Here is a 23,259-nt window from a genome sequence, read left to right on the forward strand (position 1 = left end):
CATTGGTGGTAATACCATTTCTGCAAGAAATAATTGAATAAAGGAGAATATAAAGAGGAGACAGGATAAGATAAGAAACTAAGGAAGACGTGGATGAATAAAACAGAGGATGCAAGCTCAGAAAGATAGCCTTCTAAGTTGGTTCCATTGCAAATGAGAATTCTTGGCATAAATCAGAGCTTAGAATAATGTTATATTGAATTCAGGCCAACCTCAAATTGACCCTCCACAACACCCAGTAATTTTTTTTCTGAATAGATCTTTGAAGCTTGTTTCTTCATTTTCAACAAAAGGTATTACATACATCTCCTATTGTGTCCAGATTTCTAATGCCACCTTGCCCCTTTTACTCCTACTTCCAGCTCATATCCTCAGTTTATGCTTTATGATTGTAAGATTACATAGAGAGGAACTTTTTCATCTACCCAATGTATGCCTAAAACCATCTTCTTCCATTGATGAAGGTCTTTTAGCAAATGCTAATTCTTCTTTGATCCCTTTTCTTATATATCTTCAATGTCATTTTTTTAAATCTCTTGAGCATACAGTCAATCTAAAAATTTGTTTCAAAGGAAAATTCTACCTTAATTTCATAAAAGCCTTCAGCATCTACACCACTGTCACACGCTCTTCTTCACATGAGCCTGGGACTTGCTCCCTGTCCCCTTCTGTCTTCACTTCAATTCAACATGGCTTCCTCCTCCTTTACACTGAGATCATTTCCATTTTTATAGATGAGTTCCTCTTTGCCACATCAATTTTCAGAGAGATTAAATCCAGTGACTGATTCTCCCTGTGCCAAATGAAGGACTGGTTTTCTGATTCCTTGATAAGATTGACCCCTGGGGTTCTTCTTCTTTCTTTTTCTCTAGACTATTCTTTTTTTAGACTTGTTCTTTCTACATAATTCCTACATATCATGATTTGAATAACCTCCTTCTTCCTCATTGTATTGCAAATGAATTGAAAAATTAAAGAAGTGAGGTAAGTAGTTGGGAGAAAAATATAGCATTTGTGACTGATGAGGTCGTCATTTAAGATTGTGCCTTATATCGGTGGGCTCGTGGTCTTCCTAATAACACATCCCTAGTATAAACAGAGCCACTCAGTCAATAACAGTGTAGAACCATTCTTTATCTCCTCTCATGGGGATTGGCTCTTCACCACATTGCTGAGAATAATAGAATGCATACACTTTTTAAAAGTTGGCTCCCCCAAAAAGGAGAGAGGAATGGATAGAGCTAGGCTTGAGTAAGATCATGATCCTAAACTGAATATATGCCAGAATGGGAGGATGAGTGAGGAATGAAGGGATACCAGAGGTGTTGCTTCCTCTTAATGTAATGAAACCATTGTAAATGGGTGTGAATGGCTATAGGCATTCCCAGTAATATTTAGGAACTCTAGAGTTTGTTAAAGAAATACAAGTCATCAACACTATGTGACAATTCCACAAAGCAGATGAGATGGGCATCTGATCAGAAAGCCCTTCCTAGGCTATAAAATAGCATCCTTACTCTTCTATACATTACTTGTTTTTCTCTTACCCTCTTGATCAGCTGACACAAATAGTTACTGTTTTATAGTTTGCCTAAAGTACAAAGAAAAGTCCTTGAGTATAGGGTCTTTGCTGAGTTCAAGCTGTATCCCATGTCTACAACAGTAACCAGAATGTGGTAGGCATTGTTGAATGAATGAATAAATCATACAATAGCAAGACAAATATACAGAAGTGTCTACCATTAGTAAATGTAAAAATAAATGAGGGTAACTAAGAGTCCTATAGTTGTTCATTGATGGAAGAGATTACTGCTCTCTAGGTTGATCAGAGAAGGCTTCAAGGAGATAAAATTGTGCTAAATAGGATGGGTGAAGAAAAAAGGTTGACCAAAAACAAAGTTTAGGAAAAAAAATATCACAAGACATATTTTGGATCTATAAAATTTATTAGAGTTGACATTACATGAACTTCCTCTATTCAGTACAATAATATAAAAATCATCATGAAATATATGGGAGATATAAAATCACACATTTTATTTTTCAATTTATTTTTCTATTGAAGTTCTGAAGGTACAGACTTTCATATTTAACTCTATAACTTCATGCTTTAGAGAAGATATGTAGTGTGTGTGCCTACCCATGTTTATGTATAAAAATATACCTACAACTAAATGATATTTTAAGACTGTACACACTTATTCAAAACATATAAACCATATCTTAGGTATGGTTTTTTCCCTTAACCTACTTACTTCCAACAATTACAAATGACTTTCTGCCTAATTTATATATTCTCTTTTCCTTACTTTTTTATTTTTTAAAAGTTTATTTATTGATTCTGAGAGAGGCAGAGACAGCACAAATTGGGGAGGGGCAGAGAGAGAGGGAGACCGAATCCCAAGGAGGCTCTGCTCTGCCAGCATGGACCTGAGCCACAATCAAGAGTCAGACACTTAACTGATTGAGCCACCTGGGTGCCCCTATTTTTCTTACTTTAAAGTTCTTTAAGCATAGTAAGTTTTTTTAATAATCTGTGAAACATCCTATAAGTAAAGCAAGAGTAATCATGTGCTATTTTACTTTCCATGGTTCTGTTAATGGCAGTATAGAGTAATGTAGCCTGAAAAATAATATATAAAAATGGTCTATGCTTATTAGCTCTAAAATGGTTTGCAAAAAAGTTAATGTGAGATTGGAAAGTATTCTTTTCCTGCAAGAGCAAAATTTCAAGAAAATGGAACAATCAAGAATAGCTTAGATAAGATTCCTGCTGTTTCTCTCTAGGAGATTCAATAATCTTTTGATTCTTTTCCTATAATATTGCACAAAATTGCTCATGTTAAGCAACTAGCAAATATCAAAAGAATACAATTATGACTGAGATGGCTTTCTCTGATCTATAGACTATGCATGATTTTTAATTTTGCATTTTATCCATACTGATTAGAACATGCGAATCTTACTTATTTGATTGAATAGCACAGTTCATGAATGAAAATTACAATTGTTTTGAGTTAACCTACATATTTTCAAGATTTGAGCTATAAATTTAAGACTTGAACTGTATGTTTTTTTTATACAGAGCCTATCCAAAAGCCCCAGAAAGGTCAAATACATTGGTTTTATCTATGACAGATATTTTAGTCAAACGAAAGAACGGAGTGTAGTTATAACCGTTATATTTCAGCTGAGAATACTTTTGTAAAATCCACACCATTTGTGACTCTCTGAAGACTTTGTCTGCACGAGAAAAGGAGCAAGCTCTAACCTAGAGGACACTAGACCAAGCGTATTTTATCATTGCATGCTGTGAAACCTCAGGCAAGAAGAAAGTTTTATAATTCTGATCTTTAAGAAAATGTGTCTGTATTTTGACTAGTCCTGAGGCGGGCATGGTGATTTGCAGAATATTGTTTATGGGGATTTTCTATAATACATGGAACATAGACTTTCTCGACTACACTTAGAATTACGAAGGATACCTTTTTTTTTAGGTGACGATGAAAATCTTTTCTGGGAATATTATTTTCAGTCAGCAATTGAGGAAAGAATAGGTGCAAAAGTCAATACACATTCAGGATTGACAATGCTATATCGGATCAGAAATTTATTTTTGTATATTCCGTATAATTTCAATTTGATATTTTGTACTCTGTATTAAAAACTCAATATAATTTCATGAGTGTTATTAGTAGTGGTTTATCAAGGAGAGAGAGAGAGAGAGAGAGCGAGCGAGCAGGGGAGGGGCAGAGAGAGAGGGAGAGAGAGAATCCCTGGCAGGCTCTGTCTGGACTGTCAGTGCAGAGTTCAACGTGGGGGTGGAACTCACAAACCGCAAGATCATGACTTAAGCAACAATCAAGAGCACTCAACCACTGAGCCATCCAGGCACCCCCATAATTATTATTTTGATATCATCATTTGACTTATTGATTTTGCTGTGCAAATAATTTTTTGTTTGCAATTTCTTTTATTTTTAAGTTTTTAAAAAAAGTTTAAATTTATTTTGAGAGAGATTGTATGAGCAGGAGAGAGGCTGAGAGATGGAGAGCAAAAGAACCCCAAGCAGGCTCTGCACTGTTAGCACAGAACCCATTCCGGGGCTGGAACTCACAAACTGCGAGACCATGACCTGAGGTGAAACCAAAAATCGGATGCTTAACTGACTGAGCCATTCGAACAGATGTCTCTGCTGCTTGCCTTTTTCTAAAATTATAAATAGTGCAACTAGAAATTTTATATTTAAATTTTCTTTGAGAGACTTTAGAATCTCTATTATCTCCTAGGTGTTCATCCATGATAGAGTATAAAAAGAGCAAATGGACCAAATAAAAGACCAAGAAAGAAGATGTTAAGCAAACATTAATATGAATCTTTCTTTTCATATTCCTGTTTAAGTTCTGTAAATTCTATAATTAGTTTTATTTTTCTTCTGTGAAATATTTGTCTACATGCTTACTTTCTTAGAAGTATTAACTAATGTTAACTAAGCATATAAATAAGTAATGAATTATTTAAGTCTCATAATTTTCTATTTCTTTAAATATTTTTTAGTTTTTGTCATTCATTGAAGATATCTGTATAATAATACAACAAATATTTACTGAGGGCTTAGTAGAAGCCAAATTTTGTTCCGATGTTCGCTTAAATCATATTACAGACCTTTATCCCGTAAATGACAGCATGTTTCAGCGTCCAAGAAAAGAATGACATGACAATTTCCATCAGAGTAACGCTTCTTGTGGTTTCTTTGCTGTCTTACAAGTATTTACTGACCATCTACTGTAAGAAGGGCATTGTCTTAGGCAATGAAGATACATGGCAAGCAAAAATGTCAAAATTTCCTTTCCTTTTTGAATTTATTTCTTAAAGCCAGCTAATCCTTATAACTGAGCTGCATATGCATGAGTGAGGTCAGCTCAGATCGCCCGGAAGAAATGTCCTGCTGATTTAGAGCCTGGAGAGTTGTTGGTTTAAGTCCCTAAGATTTTGAGTGGCTTGTCAGATAGCAATAAATAACCGATAAAGGTCAGGACACAATCCGCATCATATACAAATGAATAAGAATATGTCAAAAGAGTTATTTCCAAATGTTTTGGAGCCAGAATTCCTCTATACTCTTAAAAATAATCGCAGATCACAAAAAATTTTTTGCCTGTTGATTATATCTATTGATATATACCATATTAGATATTTGAACAGACTTTAAAAATGTGTATATTTGTTAAAAGTAGCAATAAATGTCCCAATACAGGCTAACAATAAATTTTCCTGGAAAAAAACTGCATTTTCCAAGCTCAAAATACAAAAATAATGAGAAAAGTGGCATTTTTCACATTTTTGCAAGTCTGACTAATTTTTTGCATATCTGACTGATTAGATAACTGTATTTATCTATCTGTCCCTTTACTCAACCTATTGTAATATGTAGTTTTCCTTAAAGAAAATGACTGTGAAAAAAAAAGAAAGAAAATGACTGTGGATATATTCCTCTGATATAATGCCAACACTCTGTAACTATTAGTTTTTTAAAGATTGCTTGCAGTGAGGAATATGAAACCATATTAATGATTTCTCTTTTGCTCTTACATTAAAGTCCACTGGCGTTTCTTGTACTTTGAATAGATCTTTCAAGCAACCATGATTTCATAATTTCATATCCATTAAGAAAATACAGATTATTACCTATATCTATACATTTCATTATATGATATAAAAAACCCATACCAATTTCAACAGAAAAGCCATTAAATACTAAGACACTGATCTAAATTTTCAAAAATTCTGATTTTTGTTTAAATTTGAATTGTATTATTGATAATGTATTGTTAGTGTCTAGGATTAGGCTTTTCGATTATGTGTATGATATTAATCTTTCGATTATCAATGCATCTGTGTCAAAGACATTCATTTCAAATAGACATTGCTCGCTGCACGACAGGCTATTAACAAAACAACTGGTAAGGAAACATGGTGCTCCATGATGAAGGCTCCCTTTGATAAAGTCTTGGGTAACTAGATAACTGACTGCCTGAATGACCCCACCTTTCCCTTCTCACACTCTCAATCCAACTCTTATGGTATCAATTTGCCAATAAGGAGCGAATCCATGAATTTCCAGGTATCTCGCCCTTAAGCCCTCAGAAAGGCAGAGTCCAGGTCTGTTTTCCTTCCTTCCTTCTCTTTACCTGCAGCTTTGCTGTGTGGCTCCCGTGTGTCATGTATCCTCCCGTACTTGTGAGTAATAAATCTTACTCTTCAGAATTCACTGATGATTTTGCTAAGGTGTGTCCTGCAAGCACAAGGGTTAGTCCAACCCTATGGGCCCTGGTGTTGGTGGTGGCAGGGAGCACTTTTGGAGCTCACTAAGCAGGCCCCGGGAAGTGCCTGGAGCATTCCTAGCTAAGAATATCACTATCAATGGGCTGAGATTCCAGACGGCAGACAAGAAATTCAGTCAGGTGTTTTCCTTTAAGTGATAGACTCACACGCTTCATTTAATAGAAATATCTGCAAATACCCAAGTCAGAATAACTACAGTTTGTCTGTCACTTGTTCTTTCCAGTAAAAATAAATATGTATTAAAAAGTAGCTAATTCAAGGGCACCTGGGCTGCTCAATTAAGGATTCGATGCCAGCTTTTGGCTCAGGTCAAGATCTTACAGTTAGCGAACTTTGAGTCCCACATTGGGAGAGCTTGCGCTAGCAGTTTGAAGCCTGCTTGGGATTCTCTGTCTCTCCTCTCTTCCCCTCCCCTGCTCACACTTTCTCCCTCTAAATAAATAAATAAATAAATAAATAAATAAATAAATAAAGTAGCTAGTTCAGCTTGCAGCACAAATAACTGATAAACTTTGTGCAGAAGTGCTTTAAATACATTTCCCTTTTCATGGCATAGAATATTCAAATGATGTGTGCTTTAGGATTCAGATACAGTAAAATTAATAATTGCTATTATTTTATCAAGAGCATTCTTAATTTAAACTAGCTTTAAAAAATTATACGTGCATGGTGGTGAACAATACAGTGACTTCTAGTTTACGTGACCTGCTAGTCTAATAGTACCATAGAGTGTCATCCCTTGATTTGTGCCAAATGCCAGTGGTTTCACCCACTTTTTCTCCAACATCATTAGTGCAAATGATGACACAGTGAAAAAGGCAAATAATAATGTCATCATATTACTTATGAAAACAGTTTGGTATTACAGATGACCGGTGAAGTTCTCAAGGACTCTCTGAGTGCTGCAGACCCCATTTTAAAACTTTTATAAAATAAATATATGGAAGTAAATAAGTGTGAGGGGGTATTAGGAGTATTGGACATGGGGATGATTTGTGATTTTGAATAGAGTTCCTTGTTTTGAGAATACCAAGAATGTAATCTTTGAGTCATCAGAATGTCTGAAGGAAGAATTCACAAGACATAAAGCCATAACTATTGCTAATGCCCTCGTATGTTTCAAGATCAGTCAAAAGGCAAGTGAGACTGGAGTTGAGTGAACAAAGGCCTGTAAGGAGGAGATAGTGAGAGCTGAGTCAATAATGGCTAATTAGAGAGGTAACGAGGGGAACAGATTATATAAAGCTTCGCAGGCCATAATAGGGATTTTTTTTCCTTTTCCTTTTAATAAAATAGAAACATACAGGTTTTTAGGAGAGGAGGTTCATAACTTGATTTCGATTTTGAAGGAATCAGTCTAGTTGTAGAACAAAGACAAGAAGAGTTCATGGGTGACAATGCATCAGTGTTCTACAGTGAGACTATTGTAGTAATCCAGATGACATATGATGGTTTGATTTGCTAATGGTAGCAGTGGGGTAGGCAGAATAAAGTAGCTGAGTTATGGGTATGTTTGGAAGATAGAGCTATCAGGAATTTCTAATAGATTGCATGATGGTGCCTGAAAAAAGATTAGTCAAAAAAATTCTAAAATTCTTGTCTGGAGCATATGAAATGACAATATTGCCATTAATCATTATAGTTACAACTGCAAATTGGTTAGTTTGAGGAGGACCAGTTTAGTTTTCAGATACTATGCATGAAATATCTTTTAGATATAAAACATAAGATACTAAATATTATGATTGGATATGTGAGGCAGGATTGAAGGGTGAGTTCATGCTAGAGACAAAAATAAAGGAGGTTCTTTGTCATCAGACTGGATGAGATCACCAAGGCAGTGAATGTAGATTGAAAGAGATGAGACATCAATACCTAACCCAGGACTCTCCCAACATTAAGGAGTTCAGTAGAATAGGTATAGCAAGGACACTAGAAGAATGAGGCAGGGAAGTAGGGGTTAATTCAAGAAGGAAAAAATATTCGTAAGGTCAAGTGAAAAGTAGGAGAGCTGATTTCCTATGTCAAATTCTATTGACAGTAAGATGAGAACTGAGAAATGATAGTTGAATTTAATAATATGGAAACCAAGGGTGACCTTGGTAAAGAGTTCTCTTGGGGTAGTGCAGATAAAATTCTGATTAAATTGGGTCCAAGAGAGAATAAGATCTTTAACATTAAGCTGAAAGCCTTAGTACAGAGAGAACAGAACACTTTGAAGCAAAACACAGTAGAGCCCTTTAAAAAAAATCCATACTTCAACATCATATTGAGTTTTGTTATATAAATCAAGGCAAATAGTATTCAATCAGACCAGTAGCAACTTTAGAATTATAAGTTCTATTTAAAAATTTAAAAGTAGGAAAATAGGAAGATCAGTAAGAAAATTATTATAGTTCTTATATACTATAAAATTTATAGTATATTTAAAAAGACACTCAATTCTCATGATATTATGAAAGCTATCATTTATCAAGACATTTAAAGACATGATAGAAATAAAAGTATACTGTCATTGCCAAAAGGCTATTAATGTTTCATTATTTTTAACTTTTCTTTCTGTCAGGGGAAAGTCTTTCTAATAGGTAAAAGACACAGAGAGAACAAATTAAATCAATTTTCTTCAGATAGTTTTGTTTTTTCTTAGCCTATATGATAAATATAGTGAAAATAGTAGAGTAGCAACATTAAGGGCATTTCACTGTGCAATTGTCACATTAAATATACTGCAAAGAAATTAAGCAGTTGAAACAGAGATACCACTGTTGATATATACTTTCTTCCTTCATACTTAAAGATTATTTAACTTTTCCCATCATTCTTTAGTATTTTTAAACATCTTAATTTATTTTCAAATTCTTTTTTTTTTTTTTTAAGTCCTTACTCTCTGAGGCACCTGGGTGGCTTAGTCAGTTAAGCAAACCGGCTTCTGGTTTCAGCTCAGGTCATGATCTCGCAGTTCATGAGATTGAGCCTGTGTGGGTATCCGTGCTGAACATCCAGAGCCTGCTTGAGATTTGCTGTCTCTGTCTCTCTCTGCCCCCTGCCCTGCTTGCGCACGCTCTCTCTCTCAAAATAAATAAATAAACATTAAAAAGGAAAGAAGTAAAGCTCTTACCCATTACCAGGCATTCTTCCAGGAACTAGATGAAAAGCAGAAAACAAAATTGCTGAAAATGTATGCTTGCTGTATATGTTGGTTTGCAATTTTAAAAAACGAGAGGAAAATCACATGGAACACCACAATAATTTGACTGTGAAAACTTGAATGTGAAATAAAACACATTTCCCCCTCAAGTTGTTAAAATAAAACATATTTTAGTAAATTTTTACCTGTGCTGTAACCCAGGGACATGACTTTCACATGTATTATTTCAAAATGACATAAACTCTTCTTGACTAAAGCATGTCTAATCCTCTTTAATTATAGTTGTAACATCTGTGGTCCCCATGTCTATACCTGATGTGCAGTGACCACTGCAGAATTATAAAACTAAACTTGTACTTCAACCATATTTTGACAATACAGCCAAAGAAAGATGAAATGGGAACTGAGGGAACAGATAAGAACGGGAGAACCCAGGTTGCAAATGGCTGGAACCCACACACTTCTAAAAGATTAAGAAAAAACAAGTGCAGAAAATATTTTGAGTTACAAGAGAAATTTGAGGGGCAACTGGGTGTCTCAGACAGCTAAGCGTCCGGCTTCAGATCAGGTCATAATCTCACGGTTTGTGGGTTCGAGCCCCGAGTTGGGCTCTGGGCTGACAGCTCAGAGCCTGGAGCCTGCTTCGGATTCTGTATCTCCCTCTCTCTCTGACCCTTCCCTGCTCATGCTGTCTCTCTGTGGCTCAAAAATAAATTAAAAATAAAATTTAAAAAAAAACGAGAAATTTGAGAAAATTACATTCATACAACAAGGACAATATTTAAAGACAAAAATTTTGAAGATTGTAATAAATTACTATTATAAAACACCTCAGTGCATAGGATGGGTATTAGGATGATCATAATTAATATTCATGGACCTTCATGAAAGTGCACAGATATGAAATATAGCAAGAAAGCTACTACAAAAATGAAGAAAATGAACATGATGCTTTCAGAAAAATATAAATTGAGTAAACAACAGCAACAAAAATAGAATGAAGAATATTTGATTGACACAATAGAAAATATTGATCTAATAGATGTGTGGAATGTTATACCCACAAGCCCACAATTTGCATTGTCTTTAAACATTTATAGAAATATTAATGAACAGCTTTCATGTACTAAGTCTTAAAAAGAAGTCTCACATAATTTAAAAAGGAAAAACCTACCTCTACTTGATACTTTTCAAAATGTGAAATATCAGGCAAGATTTTTTTTCACTATTAAATCAAAATACACTATTCTAAATAATTCTCAGACAAGAAGAAAATAATAATTCATGTTATTTAATTATGGAAATGTTACATATGTAGTATGATTAATACAAGAAAATATGTAATATAAAAAAAGAAAATGTGTGAGGCCGACATTTGGCTAATGCTAACAAAAAATGTATTTTAGGAGAACCTTTTCTATAAAGCAAAATCAGGCAAAAGAAAATAATTTTAAATAGAAAAGAAAATTTTAGCTATAGTTTAGTAAAACCCAATGCTAATCTTTTGAGAAAAAAATGAAAGAACTACTGGCAATTTGATCACTGATACACACACAAACTTAGAAAACAAAAACAAGAAAATAAATTCAGATAGGGAGTAAATAGATAAAATTGTGAGAGTCTTTTGTATATAAATTTATGTTAATCAGTTAAATGTTTAGATCAGATGAATTGTTTTCTAAAGAAAAAATAATCTACGGAGCAAGCCTTATACGTAATTGACAAGACAGACAAAAATCCTTTTCCTAAATAGATACAAGTCTTTGAAGCTCTTATTGGTGAGTGTAACACTTCTGGAGAGTATTGAGAATATTGGAAGTCTCTCTAAACTACGCAGCTAAAATGGGACAGCAATTAACACAAAAATAAAAATTACAGCTTTAAAAAATTTGTTTCTGAAGGTATAACCAACTAAGTCACCTTAAGTAAACTCATCCAGGTTCTAATAAGCAGTGATTCTAATGTGGTAAGGGTCTGATTCCAGAGCTTCTAGAAGTAGGCACTTCAGATTTGTGGAAGTCAGCATCTGTAATTTTTAAAATTTTTTTAATGTTATTTATTTATTTATTTATTTTTGAGAGTGAGAGAGACAGCGTGAGCAGGGGAGGGTCAGAGAGAGAGGGAGACACGGAATCTGAAACAGGATCCAGGCTCTGAGCTGTCAGCACAGAGCCTGAGGCGGGGCTCAAACCCACGAACCGTGAGATCATGACTTGAGCCGAAGTGGACGCTCAACTGACTGAGCCACCCAGGCTTCCCAGCATCTGTAATTTTTTACATGCTTCTAAAGCAGTTCTGTATGTCTCCACAGTGCCCTAACTTAAATATTTTGCTAATACAAGCAAATGGGACTTCCAGTGTTTTATTCACCTCAACCTCCACTAGCCAGTCATGACCCAGAATCAGGAATGTGACTGACTATAATCTAATTCTCAAACAAGATGTTGTTTCCACTCTATTGTTTGAAATAATTTATAAAGGTATGGAAAATATTTACATTAATGTTTTCCCTAACTTTTCCAGGTAACTTATTTTTGTAAACACTTAAAATTGTTTTAAATAGTAAATAGTAATTAATTTTATCTGTCAAACTGGTCTAACGTCATGAAGGGGTAATTCTCTTGAGGGCTGTTCTCCAGGGAAAAGAACACATTGGGGAGACTGTGTAATTCTCTGAGGTGGGACGTCGTAGAGTCGTAGGCTGTACACGACTCATGAGTTGCTAGAGTTAAGAGCTGGTTCTTTCTCATGAATGCTGAGACCATCCCCGGGGAAACCCGGGATAATTTTATTTCGTCCTGTCAGTGCTAGAGTGACCTGGATCTGTCCTGGAAACTGCAACACTATATAGGCTGCCGGTACAAGGAAGAAGACTAATTTTGTGTAGGCTGTAACTATAATCCAAAGTTCAGGTTACAGAGATAATGAAGGTGAGGTTGGGGGTCTAAACCGAAAAACTCCTTTCTTAAAATGTTTATTTATTTTTGAAAGAGAGAGAGAGAGAGAGAGAGAAAGTGAGAGCACGTGAGCAGGCGAAGGGCAGAGAGAGAGCGGGCAGAGGATCTGAAGCAGGCTCTGTGCTGACAGCAGAGAGCCCAGTTAGGCGGGGCTCTAGCTCATGAACCTGTAAGATCATGACCTGAACAGAAATCAGATGCTTAACCAAGTGAGCCACCCAGAAGCCCCAACTAAAAACCCTTTTAAAAATATTTCCTTCATCTCTTCAAGTCAGGCCAAAATTGTCCTTCTAAGAAAGTCTATACACAACGGTGTGAAAAGAGCAATTCAGAGATAGTTACAGATATTATGTTGAATGGTTTTTTGTAGACATGCTTTACACATAACAATCCAAATAGCCTTTATGTCCTGCCATAAAATTTTCCAGTATTCCTCTTTAGCTTAGCTTTGGTATTTTTTACATGATGATTCTTATTTTCTTGATGCAGCTATGTAATTACTTTTCAGAAGCAAGAACACCAGGCCTGGTTTATTATTTCTATTGAGTTAGTGCTCATTTTGGCAGTTACTGTAATTGCATATTACTGAATTCAGGAACACTGGCCAGAAAAATAAAAAGGAACTGGTCCAGCACTGTTCTGATTCACATGCTAGTTTCCCTATAAATGATTTCATGAGCAAAACATTCTCCAAAGACTTCCAAAACCCCACAAAAGGAAAATGATCAAAAGCATTTTTTTAACTCAAGGCAAAACAACTGGAAGAAAACTGAAACATAAAAAGAAGGAATAAAGCACTCTCCATAATTATACTTTCAAAAATGTTTAATTTCCCCCTAAATAGCACATATGTTTTCAATAGTACTTATTTTGAATGTGTAATGTTATGCATAGTTACTGAAGTATACTATTCTTAAGAATTCAATCCAGTTACAGTAAAAAAAAGCCCTTTTCTGCTAAACTAGTATGAATAAATCACAATTCAAACTTCTCAAATACAGTAGTTATAATGATTGTGATTTTTACATATGCAAATTTCAAGAATAATTTTTCCAAGATTGAGCATCTTCGTCTCAAAAGTGATGGGAGAGTGATTTATAAAGGCAAAGAATCTAGAAATGTAAATAGTTGATACATATAACATACTCAAATAGTTACAAAATTACCATTAGGATTTGAATAGTAACTGAGACCATTTGATTCTTCTTAAAAAAAATAAGAAAACTTAATTTGTTAAAAAAATATTCATTGTGCTGTTGTTCTGTATTAAGTTAATGTGAAAAGCTCAAACATAACATGGAATATTTATAATGCAACCATAAAGTTATAAGCTATAACTTATATATGTTATATAAGTGATATGAGTGAACACAGTCTGATTTTTCTCCATGACCTTGTTGACCTTTATTAGCTCAGGTGTCCATTCATCCTCTGTAATAGTAATTTATTGTCAAAATGTAGACTACATTTTTAAGCACCCAGTTTGCTAATTTCCCTGCTAAAGTTATTTTTATATAGCTATTTCATCATTACAAAAAATGCAGACAATGCTTATCAAATAACAATTATTTAAATATACTGAATTCATATGTAAAGTACATTAACATAAGTGGAGCAAAATCAACATTTTCCTGGTTTTGTACCTCATTTACATGAATTTAAATAAATTTATTTCTTCATTTATACTTAATAAATACTTAACCAACAACATGTAATTCACCAGGAAAATCTCTACTAAGTCAAAGGAATGTTGGTACCTAACATGTTTTCCAATCTTGAATTTCATTGGTAGAAATCATGTAATCCTAACTAATCTGAGTTGATGGTCAGGATTTAATATTGTTAAGACTATTCTCTAAATTAAGTTGTTTAGATTAGGCATTAGCATTTATGATACAAATTAAAAAGAAGAAAATAGACATTTTATTGAAAATTGACTTTGTAAAATGCTTGGTTTATTTATGACAGTGGCTTATGTTTTTAATCAAGTTTTTCTCAGGCTAATAATAAAATGATTTCATAATTCATCAAATTTTTCTTGACGAAGCATAAAGGATTGTTAGCAGAGGTTCAAATTGTTAAATTAGAGAGGAAACTCTGCATGGAATTAAAGTGTTGCCAAAGTAATCCATGAAGTAGACCATCTAGGACTATTAGGTCATGGTCACTTAGACTCAGGGGAGACCTATAATACAGGTATTATTCACCTTGTGACAGGAAGTATAATTAAGAAGAAAAAAACTCTCAATGCTTATAACTTAGGAATCAATTAGAAACCTAGTACTTGATGATGAGATTTATCACATAGCTTGAATAATCTCTATAATTTACATGATCAGTATTTGTCTCTGAATTTGTTCTAAGGTAATAGATGCATAACTAGAGTGAAAAATAAGGAGCCAGCCATACAAAGAGACTGGGGGGAAACAAAGCCCTGAGTTGGAAAGTATTTTATCATGCTAGCAGAGAAGAATTTTACTCTGTTTGTAATATCTCAGAGTCTTGCAAAACAAAAAGGAGAAAGGCAAAATTAAGTATTCATTATAACAATTATTAATCACTCTTTATATGTCAGATGTTGTTCTAGTTTGGAATATATAAATGATGAGTTTCGAAGCCGGTCACCCCAAAATGTGCTACTCTGGCAGATTGATTATTTTGAGTTAAAGTTAAGTAAGAAATAGTCCATGCAAGGACACTCCGACCCTCCTTTTTCTCCATGAATGTAGGAAATCTCCCATGTCAAAGGGCCCTCCCAACATGGAAAGGAAAGGAGACATCCTTACCACCAGAGAAAGAGAGAGAGTGAGCGAATATTTGAAGTGAGAAGGCTATATAAACAAGCCTTATTTGTGACTTGTTACTTCCTCTCAAATTTCCTACCCTAAGCTCAACTTCTTTGTTTTCTCAATTATTCACAAATTTATTGTTTCCTTGTCAAAAGGGCATGAAACCTGTCTACTTTGGTCATTTCTTTGGGTCGTATATCTTTTAGCCTTCCTTATGTATGAATAAAATTAAATTAGCTTTTCTCCTGTTAATCACCCTTTTATTACAGGGGGTGTCTCTGCCAAGAACCTAGAAATGTAGAGGGAAATTTATTTTTCCTCTTCTGTATGAGCAAGATTGTGATATTTTCCCAGCTGAAGTGTGCATTTTATCCAAGGGAACAGTCACTGAAGTAAATTCCTGTAATAAAAGTCAACAGACTTCCAAGTAAAGGCACAAACAAGCAACTATGGAGCACATGCTGGGGAGGGTTAAATTTTGACATCATTTCCTAAGGAAAATTGATACTGGGGTAAACATTTGGAAGATAAGATGGCATGGTGAAGAGTTATAAACATGGTATAGAAAAAGGCCTGAGAGTCAATATGTAAAAAGACGAGGCGGAAAGACGGCGAGCTCCCGATGGAACAAAACCTCCAGTGTAGATTGGCTGTAGAGTGTTTGTTCAGGGCTCGAAGTGAAGAGTACTGGCATGTATCCAATCATGTGATGCAGACACAATAAGGCAAATATCCATCCCTTTACTATACAATGTTATGTGTTGTGAATTACACATAAGTAGCACATTTATTTACATATGTGAAACTTGGGCTGGCAGTTTTCTGATAAAACTTCTGGTAGAAGTTTAAATATCAAAGATCAATAATTGGTATGCATAGTTTTCACCTTTTTTTTGCATTTGCTATGGATCTCATACTTTTTTTTCTTGTTTAAGTTTTTATTTCAATTCTAGTTAGTTAACATACAGTGTAATATTGGTTTCAGATGTAGAATTTAGTGATTCATTACTTACAAACAACACCCAGTGCCCTGCAAAGCTCATTTTAAATCTTTATTTCAACTAATACTTTATTTTCATTTTGGTTTCATTTACATTTATATACATGGTGACAAAAAAATCTATTTTCATTTATAAAATATTCCTAAATGGGTGATGTTTGATCATTTATTTAATCAATAAAATTGTTAACTTGGGATTAGTTGGGTTAAAACGTGTTGTCTTCTTTTTATTTACTGTCCTTACAATATGGCAGTGAACAATAAGTCGGTACCTTTCAGTATGGTAATAGACATTACTGCTTCTGGGTAACTACACATTGATGATCTAATCTAAATTCTCTGTGGATGTTAGTAATTAAGACATTAACACATTAGCTGTTACTTGGGATTGTGTTACTTTCTTATATTGGAAAAGTCATTTTTCATAACTATAGGGTTAAATTTTATTTTTCTCAAAATAGGAACAATAGACATAATCTGAATAAACTTTGTTTTTATAGATTCTAAGGGAATACAGGTTAGAATGGAATCACTCAAACAGAATCTTCAATTATCTCAATACACTGAGACACTTTCTGCAAAAATGTGCTAAAATTTGGGAAACCTGAGTGGCTCAGTTAGTTAGGCATCTGCCTTTGGCTCAGGTTATAACATCACAGATTATGAGTTCGAGCCCTGCTTTGGGGTCTGTGCTGACAGCTTGGAGCCTAGAGCCTGCTTTGGATTCTGTATCTATCTCTCTTTCTCACTGCCCCTCCCCTACTCACTCTCTCTCTCTCCCAAAAATAAATAGACGTTTAAAAAATGTGCCAAAATTCACTGACTCTGCTGCATATGCTGCTGCATCTTAGGCACATATGTGGTACTTTTCTGTGTACTCCATTGATCTGAACGTGCTAGTAGCAGCATCTGTGTCTTACTTTCCAAAGCTACTTCTAGAACCTTCTTCTATTCTTCCTCAAATCATGCAGCTTTGAATCTGATGTCATTAAAACAAATCCATCCAGACATTTTTAGACACCCAAGTTGGCCTTCTCCTTCTAAGAGGATAAAAACCTTGATTAAATGATCAATTCCCAAATTTTTTGCTTTGATAATTCTTGATGATTTCAGTACCCATGCAGATGAAAATTTCAAAACTCAAATCTCTCAATTGCTTTTCCATTGTGTCCTAACCATTCACTCCATGACTATACCTTAAGTATTATACTATTAGTAACAAATTGCACTTTCTCCATAGTTAAACTTTAAGAGCCCCACTCTTCAATTAGCACCTCATCTATTTCCAGTTTCCTTTTTTAATATCCTAATCTCAATGACTTTCCAAAAACCTAAACTCATTAGTACTACTAAATTTACATTGTTTATTAGTTATATCCTAGATTTGGTTTTTTTTCTTTGCATACACCGTATGTCAGTACATGTCCATCAAGGAGTAGATGAGAAGAGATTAGATGTTCAGAAGATTGTTTTGGGCAAAATTTCTTTGAAGGGTGAGGTCCTGGGGAGGAAGAGTAGACAAGGAGACCTTTTACATTATGGTGCAGTCTGACATCTGTGAGAGGAAAGGGAAGAAAAGATTGGATAGGAAGAGTCTCAGATGCTACGAAATTCTTCATGCTTCTTCACACTTCTCCATATTAAGAAATTCTTGATCAACCCAATGGGGAAGTCTCCAAGCAAAAGTAGCTATAAAGAGTACCTGTGTCAATCAGGAATAGTCCAGTTACAGTATACTCACCATGCTCAGTCATCGGCTGAAGGCAGCCAGGAGAAGCATCCCTTGGTATATTAACTGCTATGGATCCAAGGTACGGCAGCTGGCTGTCTCATTGTGCTGGCAAAATCCCAAACCTAGCTAAATCCAATCCTCGACTTATGTTTTAATTGACATATCTGTATGTCATATCCGTAGCATCTGGCACAGATGATTGTTCCCAAATATAACTATACTTGTTTTCAAGAAAAACACTCTTTGCAGATTTTTTTCTCATTTATGAATTTTTAACATTGAAATGCCCACCAATCAGTCTTCGCATCCCTTATTTTTTCTATCTACTCATAATCTCTTGGTGACTTGTCCACTTTCAATATATCAAATGCCAGATATAGACAGACAACCCCCAAAGTTTCATCTTAAGTTCTGCCTTTTCTCCTTTGCTCTAGAATCAGAAATTCACTTGGTATTTCCAAGAAGAGATGCAATAAGCATTTCTCATGCTCACTGCCCCCGGCAAACTCTTCGTAGTATTGTTTTCAATTGTGTGCATTTCTTTCATTTTCCCTTAGCCACTCTTTTCTCTTGTATTGCTCTTCCTTTCTTTACTCTAGTCTTATACATTAGATTTCACGCTGATATCACAGTGAATTTTTTCAAGTGAAAAACTCATTACCCAATTTTTAATAAACCCTTAAATGATTCCTTTCTTTTCTTTTGATAAAACACAAGATTTCAATAAGCCTGCCTAGTCAAAACTAAAAAGCAATATAGAAGCTTATTGAATGTTATAAACTTGATGATGACATTTTCAGCAACAGAGGTTTAACCAGTGAAGAAGCTGGCCCCTACAAATTGTTTCATAATTATCAATTCCATTTTTAAAGGAACTAAGCACATGTCTGTACCATGAAACTCAGTGTCAGTACATGCAAAGTTCTATTTCAGTTAATTGGAGATGTTCTACTCTTACTCATGAATCCCTACTTTTATTTTCACTCTCCCATCAACATACATAAACATTTTTAAATGGCTTTAATTAGCATACAATAAACTTCAATATTTGAAGTATACTATTTAATAAATCTTGAACTGTTCACATCTGTTGAAAGCTTCTGCATAGTAAAGGCAGTGAACACACCAACACATCTAAAGTTTCCTCATGCCCCTTTGAAATTTCTCCCCGTCCTTTGCCTCTTCTCACCCCCAGACAACTATGTATTGGCTTTATAGTAGTATAGACTAATTTGCAATTTTTAGAGACTTATGAAATGGAGTTATAAAAACATGCATCCTCTTTTTCTTTCTGAGTGAAATATCAGTCAGGGCTCTAAATTTCCTCCTGGGTACTTTTTAATACCATCAAATACAATTTGATATGCTGTGCTTTCATTTTTATTCAGTTCAAATAATTATTCACTATTTGTTTTATTCTCTGATATGTCCTTTTTTACGATTGTGCCATTTACTTTTAAAACATTTGAAGGTTTTTCTATATATTTTCTGCTATTGATATCTACTTAAATTATGTTGTGCTCAGAGCTCATCTTATGTGAACCAAATTCTTTTATATTTAGTGAAAGTTGTTTTATACTTCAGAATATAGTGTGTCTTGGTAAATGTTTTGGGTACATTTGAAAATGATGTGTATTCTACTGTTTTTCCATGGAGTCAATGTTTTACAAATATAAATTAGATAAAGCTGTTTGGTAGTAGAGTATAGATATTTTTTATGTACTTGCTGATTTTAAGCCTACCCATTCTATCAATTATTGAGAAAAGGGTATTGACATATCTATTATAGTTGTGAATTGTTGAGAGTTGTCACTTTGTTTCTCCTTTGAAGACTTTTGCTTCATGGATTTTGAAACTCTGTTATTAGGTTCATGCATGTTCAGGATTGTTAGATCCTTTTGAAAAACCAATCTATTTGTCATTATGAAATGGTCTATTATTTATTGCTAGTAATATTCTTTGTTCTGAAATTGACTGTAATTTTTATATAAAGTCTGTCTTTCTTTGATTACTATTATCACAGTATATATTTTCCCATCATTTATATTTTAACCTATGAATATATTTATAAGTGAAATGTTTTTTCTAAAAGCAGCATATAGTTGGATATTGCTTTTTTGTCCAATCTGACAGTCTCTGCCTTTTAATTGGTGGGTCTCAATGATTACATTTATAAGATTATTAATATGATTATGCTTAATCTATCATCTTACTATTTCTCCCAACTGATCTTTGTTCCCATTTTCCACTTTTTTTTTAACCTATTAGTATTATATTGACTACTAGCAAAGGCCAGGTGTAGTTCTCTAAAATATTCCCCAGTTCAGCTTTCTCCATATCCTCAAGCTAAGAAATACAATGATTTCTGCCCTTTTTTTTTTTTTTTGTCTTATAGCCTAGAAATTCTCTCAAGATAAAAAGCTGGTGTAATTGTAGGGCTCACCTCATTTGTTTTCCATTTTTTAGAGATCACTAGTCTTCACTGCTTGATATCCAGTGTCTTGAAAACTGTGGATTCATATATTTTTTCTTGTTTTTCTTGGTTCATTCAGATGTGAAGTTGAGTCTGTTTTCTGATAGTCCATATGGCTGGAAGTGGAAGTAGACCTATGTAATTTTATAATTTAGCATAACCCTTACCTATTTGTCTCCACCCATGTCCAGGGGTTGTTTTGTTTTTATTTTTCCCCTCCTAAATTAGTTTTGGAAAGAGTTGAGAGCATAAAAGGAAATAAGAAAATTCAGGTTATATAGATATAACCTAATATCAACAGGTGTCTCTAGTCTTAGATCTACTCAATAGTTTTAAGTATGATTTTATTTTTGAGAAGAAAAATTATATCTTTTATCTAGTGTTAAGATCTTGAATTTAGAATTTGAATCCTGGCTTGAGACATTGGGTAAGGTATTTAATCTTTCTCTCTCCTCCATAATAAAAAACAGTGATCTAAATTGCACCTACTTCCTGAGGTTGTTGTGAAACTAAGTGAGTAAAATACAACATAGAATATAGAAAAAATGGTGTTACTCTTATAAAATAATTTTAAAATGATTTTAATAATAATTAGAGAAATTTTGTTTTTAAAAATGGCTCAGATATGTTTCTTTTCTAAACCTATATAACATTAAACCACTAAACAAATTATCTATTTAGTCTAAAGTCCCATCTATCTTAGTGGCACACAAAATTCAATTTTGAAAGAGCCATCCATAATAATTGCTCTGTATGAGGTAATGACCTTCATGACAGCCAACCTCAGCTCACTACCTCAAAAGGGTGTTTTTGGCCAATTTTCCTCAGTTCCAGTAAATGTAGGGAGCTGATCACAGCAGGTTTGCAAATAAGAAACAAGATTTCTCTCTTCTTGGTCCATTACATATAAAATTGAGATGTTAAAATGCTTTTGGAATCACTTGGATTAGCCCAAATGATGATGGTTTGAAGTTTTCTTGGAGTTTTTCATACATCATCTGCTCCAAAATGAAGTAATGATTCCTAATGTAGTCCTCACTCAAGGCACAAACAAATATGTTACTAATGAGCATTTTCTTTAATGGAGTGGGTCTTATTATAGCAAAAAGAAATCTCATTATTCCTTGGCAAATCTACCTTAATACATGCTTTGTGGATTCATAAAGAAAAATAATGATTTGAACTCTGCAGAAACATATGCAAATAGATTTTTCAACACAAATAGAACAACACAACAAAAACTCAGCATATCAGTGGATCTTCAACTGTGTGTTAATACTCAATTGATGTGTGTAATTCAACAATTATTTTTTAATAGAAATAATGAGGCACACTACTTGAGGTTCATAGTGGTGACTAAAGTTTTATTGCATTTTAGTAAAGATCAACTGGAAATCTTTGATTATCAAGTCAAAATAGTGAGTAATAAATATCATAGGGAGTTGAGAAATCTAATACTCTGTTGCAAACAGATTATCAACTGTTTTTATTGTGAAGGAAACTTTCTAAAAATACCTAAAACATGCAGGGGGAGAGAGAGAGAAAGAGAGAGAGAAGACGAATGGTGTATGGATTCTATCTAATGTTTATATGTTATGTATGTATGTATGTAAACAATTGATGAATAAATGATGATAAGTAGAAAAAAGGAAGGAAGGAGGGAGGGAAGGAAGACAGGCTGGTGTTTATGCAAGTATGTGTGTGTGTTCATTTTAAGTTAATAGATACATATTTTCAACAATTTCCAAACAGAAGCAAAGTTGAAGATATATTTAATGATTCCCTCCCCTCTCATTATTTTGGACTAATTAAAGAAGAATAATGGCTTCAGGTGTTCCATTCAGATTGGAGTAATTTTGTGATTGAAAAAAGATGCTGAAAAAGAACAAACACAGGAGTTTCATGTGGAATAAGCATCTGCTTATTTGTCTGAAATCCTGGATTTTAAGGTATCTTAGAATGTGTTAACATTATTTTAGGACTTATCTAAATGAAGAACATGTTGTACTGATGGAAGGAAGGCAACATTTGCGTAAATAGTTGTTCTTTAGTTATTAATTGTTGCTATTTATTATATCAGTGATTTATATCAGAAAAATGAGTACTTTTAACAAAAAAATCCTTAAATTTCAAGACAAAGACTTAAATGACATTTATATATCATATAATTTCAATCTGTTTTAAGAACTAGGGTTATTTATATTCGTGTCAGTTACTCCACAACAATTAGTCTTAAATACAAATAACACACTGCAGCAGGTACGTGGGGGCCAGTCCAGTGCACTGGGTTGTCCCCGTGTTCATATGCCACCTCTTCAATGGAAGGCAAATTGGAGTGGTACGAACATTCATGATATCATATGCATTTTGTAAAATCTCATTGAATGAATAAAATTAATACCTCTAGGTCTCAGGATTTCACATTAAAATATAACATGCCTGTCTTGCTTTTGTACTGAAAATCAAATGAAAGCCAAATACCAAGAGTAAAATATTCAAAATTCTCACTTTATCAACCAGATCTTATTTTCCTTTTTGTTATAATAACCCTATTAAACCCCAATCCAAGGAGATCTGCCTGATATGGACAGCTGGAGAGAGGGTCTCTGCCATGGGAAAAAAAAAAACAAACAGCTGATGTTTGAAAAAACTATCTATTTTGAGTAAAATTACGACAAATAAAAGTTGGTCTGTAAATTTTTCTATATGTGACATGCCAATTCATCAATCCTGCTTTCATGGTCAAGATTCCACTTCTCACGTTACCAGAGTCAAGAGAGTAGGAGAGAGCGCTTCTGAGTAGCTGGGCCTGCCA

This window comes from Suricata suricatta, chromosome 3, assembly GCF_006229205.1.
Source record: "Suricata suricatta isolate VVHF042 chromosome 3, meerkat_22Aug2017_6uvM2_HiC, whole genome shotgun sequence".
Classification (NCBI taxonomy): Eukaryota; Metazoa; Chordata; class Mammalia; order Carnivora; family Herpestidae; genus Suricata; species Suricata suricatta.